Raw genomic sequence first — 8,079 nt, 5'->3', positions numbered from 1 at the left:
GCTAAATCCCCAGCCTGTTTCATGTTTTTCTAGGAATTTATTTTGTTTTGTTTTATTTTTCCCGCTAATACAGAAAGGATAGGGATACATGTAGAAACTCATCCATGTGTAGAACTTCTCCTAAACAGTTTATGAGAATCGATTATATAATACACGATGAAATGAATAGCTACTTTGAAGAAAAAGAAACACTATGGTATACAGTGTGATTCCATAGCATCATACTGTGAAATCCATAAATACTATTATTCTTTGTTCAGAGAGATTGTAGTCTGGTTTGTATTATTTAATTTCAATATATATGAAGGTATGGACAGCTGTTTGGAAGAGAATGAGAGATACTATGAAAGCCATTGTTGATTTCCCTATTGCCTGGTTTTGAAGACCTAAAATGCCTTCATCATCCTGTTTTGATCAGTTTAATACTATTTTTTTTGTGAATGAATTCATTATGTGTGAAGATATGGACGACTATTTAGAGAAAACAAGAGACAATATGATAACCAATGATGATCTCCTGTTGCCTTGTTTTGAAATCTGTGTTACATTGCTTTTTTCTGATCTGCTTTATTCTGTTTTGTTATGTTTAGTTTTACTCTCTTTAAAGTAAAATTAAAAAAAAATAAAGTTACATTTTACACTTGGGAGGCTACAGCAAGAAGATTTTTTAAAATTTGAGACTATCCTGGGCCACAAAGCTAGGTAAGGGCCAGCTTGAACTGTATACAGAGACCCTGTCTTAAAAAGCCAATAAAATAAAATAAAATGATTTTACAGTTTTCCATGGCATCAAGACTCTCCTGCAGGTAGCCAGTGTAGGCCAAGAGAATTAGACACACCCATCTTGGAGAAGATGCTAGTGTCTGTAGAACCCTGCCCTGTACCCCACCACCTCCTGGAAACCTGGGCTAGGAAAAAAGCAGGTGCCTGACCCATTTCTGTACATCATATATGGGTAGCCCATGTGGGAAGCAGCTGGGAACCTACAACCTGCTCATCCAGAGAAACCCAGGAAAATGTCCAGATGCAGGAACAAAAGGCAATCTCTGGCCTCCAGGAGTCGTGGACATGGAAGAAAATGGAAGTTGAACAGTTGAAATTTTGGGGATGATGGAAACTGAAGTTAAAAAACTACTTCATGAGGCTGTAAAAGAAATCAGATCAGAAATAATATCTCAGATAAAATAAGAAATGATGAACACAATAAAAGGGTTGCTGAGCATATTTAAGAAGACATAGATTTAAAAAAAAAAAAAAGAGGAGCTAGCTGGGAGAACATGGCGGACAGATAACAGCAGCTACCGAGGCTCTCTGAGAGACCCAGCTTAGAATCCAGGAATGGTGTGGAGTGAGGAATCCTAAGCAAGAGGAGATATGCCCTGCTGACCCAAGAATGAACTGGGCTGAGAGAAACCAACTGGGAATGCAATCCTGGTGCTATAACAGGAACAGATAAAGCCTCAGCATGGAAGCTGGTGCCCGCGCCATTGGAAACTGCGATTTGGGTTTCCTGCCACCGCTGCTGCATCTGAATCAGCTTGGGAGAGAGAGAGACATGTGAAAGCTCTGAGAACAGGAATCGGTGAACGGAGTTGAGAGCAGGACGGGCGGGGAGCCATGCATCGACCTGCGGATAGTGAGAGAAACTGGGACTCTTCCATGGTCTAGGAAGCTCCAACAGAGGACATTCTGGGACTGGGCAGACTTGCCAGAACAGAGCACTGTAGTGACTTCAGTCACATATTCCCCTCCCAAGCAGGATTGGTGAGCAGTGCCTAGCCTATGTGACACTGCTGGCTGAGACCCAGTAGGCTAGCACAACCCAGGTCCCAGCGCCTGGAGGTGCACCCTAGCAGTGAAGCCTTCAATAGGTTGACCTGGAGGGGTGGGCCCCGCATAGGCTGCCCAGTCTGTAACTCCCTGGTGCGCTGTGGTGGGCAGGAACACCTAGCCGGCACAATTCAAACAGACTGTGGCCAACAGGGAAGGAAGCTGGGCCTCCTATATACGCTTGCATATATAAGGAACAAAGAATATGGGAAGAGGGAGCAACAAGAAAGGCTCCTCGGCCCCCAATCCTGAGAAACAGGCAATAGCACACACGGCACCAACAGACATAAAGCGCTATCTCCAGAGCCTCATAGATGAGTTCAGGAATGAAGTTATTAATCACCTGAAGCTAGACATAAGTAGAATAGTTAGAGAAATGCTAAGCACTACCCAAGAAAAAGCAGATGGTGGAATGGAAGGACAGAAAAAGAGGGGAGAATTGTTTGATGGAGAAAATAGAGAAAACATAGAATACGTGAAGCAGGTTCAAAGAGATTACCAGAAAACTAAAAACTCTATCGAAAACTGGTATAACAGCTTGAAAGAAATTAAGGATAGATTATCTGAACTGGAGGGCAGATTTGTAATGTGGGAGCATCAAATGAAAAACTTCTTAAAAATAACAAAGAAACAAACAGCAATAATATAAAGACTAGAAGATGATAAGAGGATCTATAACTTAAGAATTAAGAACATAAAAGAAGAAGTAGGGACACAAACAAATGAGCTACAAAAGCTACTCACAGAAATAATCCAGGAGAATTTTCCTAATTTAGCAAAAGGTAAAGATACTCAGATGTATAAGGCATACAGGACCCCAGCCACCTACAACCCAAACAGAGCCACACCCAGGCATATAATAATCAAAATACCAGAAATCCAATATAAGAACAGAATATTACAAGCTGTCAGAGACAAGATACAGATCACTTACAAGGGATCACCCATCAGAATTACAGCAGACTTCTTGGCACAAACCATGAAATCCCAAAGAGCGTGGGGGGAAATAATTCAGGCTTTGAAAGACAATAACCTCCAGCCAAGATTGATATATCCTGCATAACTATCCCTGGAAATTGATGGAAAAACAAGGTGCTTCCAGGATAAAAAGGAACTAGGGGAATATGCAACCACCAATTCAACTCTACAGAGAATACTGCAGGATATTCTAAAAAAGGAAAATACCAAGATTCCAGAAATAGTGGCAGAGCAGCCACAATGAATGGAAGAGAAAGCGAAATGAAGAGGACAAACTGACAACTAATGACAGAAAAAGAGCTCAACAGAAATGAGGCAGAGAAGGTTGGATGGTAGGAACAGCCATTTTAGAGAAAACAAGACATCATAATAGGTAATGCTGATTTAGTATCATCTTGTTTTGAAGTCTCATCAGGCTTTTGTTCTTCTGTCTCCATTGGTCTTAACATGTATCTTATTGGATTTTATTATATGTGATAGTATAAACAAAAACTTATAGACAAGGAGATTATACAGAAACCATTGTTCATTTTCTGTTAGTTGATTCTAAATACCCTGTAATACTGTCATTCTCTTGGTTTTACATTGTTTTGATATATTTGATGCTACAGTATACCAAGTTATACTCAAAAATTTCAAGGAAAGAGACAATATGGTAACTACTTTTATGTCAGGTTTATCTTGTGGTGAAACACTATTTTGCTTAAATGGTTATGTTTTGATCTGCACTGTTTTGTTGTTATGCCCTCTTTTATCTCAATCTCCATTTTATTATTTACTTTTTTATTTTTATCCTTTTAATTAAGGGAAAAATAAATTTAAAAATAGCAGGATATATTATAGTAACCCACTTCGATTTTCTATTAACTTGATTTGAAGCCCTGTATTGCTCTCACCATCTTGTTTTGACTGATGTTCCTCTATTCTGTTTTGCTTACTAGTACCAGATTCGAAAGTTTAGGCAACAGCTGTGAAGATAGTGGGATTCATTATGATGCCCATTCTGGTTGACTATTATCTACTTTTGAAGACCTGTAATGTTTCCCATGTTTTGGTTTTGTTCGCTTCATTCTTTACTGTTTTGTTCAATTTTATTATAACTGATGATATAGGCAATTCTATTAGAGATAGTGGGAAGCATTATGGTAACCATTGTTGATCACCTTGTATTATGTTTTTTACATTATCTATTATATCCACCTTTTGATTTGACCAACTCTGTTCTGTCACATTTGATTTTACTCTCTCTCAAAAAAAGTAATAAGAACTGTGGAAGCAATAAAACCCAAAATGTGTAATAGTCATTGTACAAAAGAGAGGAAAAGAAAGTGCTCTAAACGATATAACAGACTGATGTATTCTCAAAAAGTATCTTTCAAAAATCAATGGAAAAACAAGATACTTCCATGAAAAAGAACAACTGGATTCGTAACCACCAATACAGTACTACAGAGTGTACTGAAAAATATTCTAGATAGACAAAAATGATCACAAGTCCAAGAATAACAACAGAAAGAAACTACGAGGCAGGGCAGACAATTGAATGGAGAAGAAAAGTAGGGGGCCAAGGTAGGACAAAAGCATAGAGGAGATGAACCAGTGCATTTTGGCCATAACCATTAATATAGATGGCCTCAATTCACCAATTAGAAGAAACACAGGCAGAGTAGATCAAGAAGTAAGATACATCAATATGTGATACACAAGAAACACACTGAATCAAAAGGAAATTCATAGACTGAAAGTCAAAGGAGTGAAAACAATGCTTCATGTGACAGAGAAGCAGAAAAAAGCAGGGGTAGCTTGCCCATCAATTGCAGAATGGATAAGGAAGATATCACATTTTTATACAATGAAAAGCTATTCATCTATAAAGAAAGATAATCACGAGACTATTGTAAGTAAATGGATGCAACTTGTGATTATGCTTTTGGGTGAAATAATTTGAACATCATATTGTATCCCTTGTATAAAAAACTGAAGGAGCTAGTGGGATCCAAAACATACAATAGATATGGTGAAAGTGAACAGGGAGGAAACATCTAAAAATGGAAAGTAGTGGCCATTAATTAATTCCTTATGATCTTATTTTAAAGTCCTGTATCATTTTCACTGTTTTGTTTTGTTTGATTTTATTATATCTGATGGTATAGGAAAGGTATTTTAAAGGCAACAAGATATATAATGGTAGCCATTGTTGATTTTCCATTATCTTATTTTGGAGTCCTGCATTAGTTTCACTGTTTTATTTTGATTGGCTTTATTCTGTTTTGTTTTGTTTGGTTTTATTCTCTTAACAATTTTTTTAAAAGAAATTATATTTTAAATATTTTTATTCTTAAGTCTTTTCAATTCATCTATTAGATTTTTGTTTTTGTTTTGAATTTTTTGATACAGGGTCTCACTATGCAATTTACGCTGGCTTTGAGCTCACTTTGAAGCTCAGGCTGGCCTCAAACTCACAACAATCTTCCTGCTTTGGCCTGTTGAATGCTAGGATTATAGGCATGCACCACCACACCTGGCCAATTAATCTATTAATGAGTTGGAAATTACTAATATAATTATTATAGGAATAGTATCAAGTGATATATTGCTGAACTCTGACATATATTACCAAACTATGACTGATACTTTACGAATACATAATTTGTAGATCACACTCATCCATCAACAGATATAGCATTATCGTTAAAAGTTTTAGAATAGTTCAAAGCCCTTTGAATTTTGTTCCTTTGTAATCAACTTACTTTTCCTGATTGTATCCTTAAGGTATCATTATGAGTTTAATAAAACCATTCAGAACAGGTGAGGTTAGAATCATGTTAGGATTATCAGCTATTTTTTTGTTTTGGTTTTAGTTTTTTTGGCAGAGAACCTTGTATATGAGAAATTTTATAATGCACAAGTTCTGTACATTTTGGGGGGTAGAGAGGTTAAATTTTCAATCTCTACATCTGAAAACATATCAGATGAGATACAAAAACATGAGAATTACACTGTATATACCTTTGGGAGGTATAGAAAATGATGATGTAGTAAAAATGAAAAAAAAGATAATGATGAATCCATTAAAAAGTCTTTAGAAATGTGTAATTTACAGAGGAAAGAACAAGGAGGATATCTGAGCAGTTTGCATAGCAAGAACTTTGAGAATATAATGTATTTTTTATAGCCAGCATTCCAACCCATCATGTTCTCATTTCTTGTAGAGTTAACTCTAATAAAAGAAATCCCAGTACAACTTTCAGTCAAAACCACTATAATTGTATTATATAAAAATAATCAGCGTGTTTCACTAGCTACTCAATGTATGAGTTTGATTTTGTTAAATAATGAATGACATAGTTGTAGGTCTTAGCTAAGTACTGATGAGTAGAACAAAAATGAAGAGAGATGAACAGAAGGTAGGCTGGAGAAAAAAGAAGAGAAAGTAGCAGAGAATAAAGCCAAAATCCATATAAAACCTTCAAAAAGCAAACTACAGAAATTTCAGTGCAAGAAGTAAACGAAGGGTGCAGGAACAGGGTTGGGGGGAAGTAAACTAAAAATGTTTTCCATAATTTCCAAAACTTGAAGCAAACAAGGTTTTGCAGGTGAGTGATAGATCCAGGTGTGGAACATTAGTTAGCCTGAAAAATACGGGTTAGCAAGCCATGAAAGACACGGAGGAAATGGATAGTACACAGTAAGTTAATGAGGCCAATCTGAAAAGGCTCTATGTTATATGTGCCATTTATTATTAGTATTATTATTATTTATTTTTTTTAAAGCCAGTCAGATTTAGCAGTGGGGGGGTGGTAACTTTAGTGATGCTAATGTTAATAAGTTCTGATAACCCACTGCCATCGGACCAGCCTTGCCATTTATTATTCATTATCAATTTGACTGGATTCATTGGCTCCTGGAGAGATGACTGGATCATAGGGGGTTAAACTCATTAGTGGATTTAGGTCAGTGATGTGCACAGCTGACTGTGCTTTTGGAAGGTGGGCTCACTGGGGATGTGCCTTTGGGGGGTCTTTCTCTCACGGCAGCTCTTCGCTTGTGCTCTGCTTCCCAGCTGCCATGGAATGAGAAACTTCACCCTGCCTTCTGTCATGACATTTCTGCCTTAGACTCAGCCAATCATGTACTTAAATGAAACTTCTGAAACTGAAAGCCAAATTAAACTATCTTTCTTTTTTTCTTTTTAATCGGTACCCAGGATCGAACTCACGATCACGCACTTGCAAGGCAGACGCTTATGCCACTGAACTAAATCCCCAGCCCCACCATCTCCTTCTTTAAGTTGTAGGTATCAAGTTATGTCAACCCAGCAACAGGAAAGCTGACTAATATATTAAATGATTTTAGTTTACTTGACATTCAGGAAAAGGCAAAATCATAGAAATACATAAGTAATAGCAGAGGATAAAAAGAAAAGAGAAATGAATAGGCAGATCACAGATTTCTAGGGTGGTGAAACTATTCTGACGCTACTATAATCGTAGGTACATGTCACTCCTACACATATTTGTCAAAAATCATAGTACGTGCAACATCAAGAGCGAGTTCTGATATCAACTATGAACTTCAGATAATGATAATCCAGGCTCATCAATTATAACAAATATACAGCTATTCTGGTGTGAGGCCCTCATGGTGGGGTCGGAGGACATAGAAACACTTTAAACTTTCTGAGCATTTATGTTGTGAACCTAAAACTGTTCCAAAACGTTTAAAAAGAAATTGTAGGTTTTGGCATCCAATTATGATTAAATATTTATCATTTCTTCCAAATTTGAAGATATTATAAATATTAATTATCTGAACACTTAGCTGTGTTTTTCTGGAAAGCTAAAGAAAATGATAACAAAACAAATTGCTTCACTGAAATAATTGATATAGGGGAAAGAAACTCCCAACCTGCTAGATGTCTGGTGTGAGGTCATGCTCTCTAAACTCAAAGAATGAATTTTAGGAACATTGGAGGTTAACAACAAAATATATTTAAGAGAAAGAAAGCTGTCTGAGAAAGGGGTCTTGTGGGTTACCAAAACCCCTGCATTTTCTAGGGATTTTATAGTACAAAACCACAAGGTGAGGCAGGTCTAAGGTGCAGAAAAATGGGAAATTGCAAAGCGGGCACTAGGTAGTGCAAAACTATGGCCAACCAATAAGATTGAGGGTGAAACTGATTAAATCGTGATCAAATGGGAAAGGGAGTCACATAACAAGAGGCAGGAATACAGAATGAGGGGTGGGAGATTGGGTTAGTGGCTCCTTCTG

The sequence above is a fragment of the Cavia porcellus genome, unplaced genomic scaffold (assembly GCF_034190915.1).
Source record: "Cavia porcellus strain 051 isolate PalLab524CR breed Dunkin Hartley unplaced genomic scaffold, mCavPor4.1 scaffold_15, whole genome shotgun sequence".
In the NCBI taxonomy this organism is placed as follows: domain Eukaryota; kingdom Metazoa; phylum Chordata; class Mammalia; order Rodentia; family Caviidae; genus Cavia; species Cavia porcellus.
Note: the sequence above shows the minus strand (reverse complement) of the source record.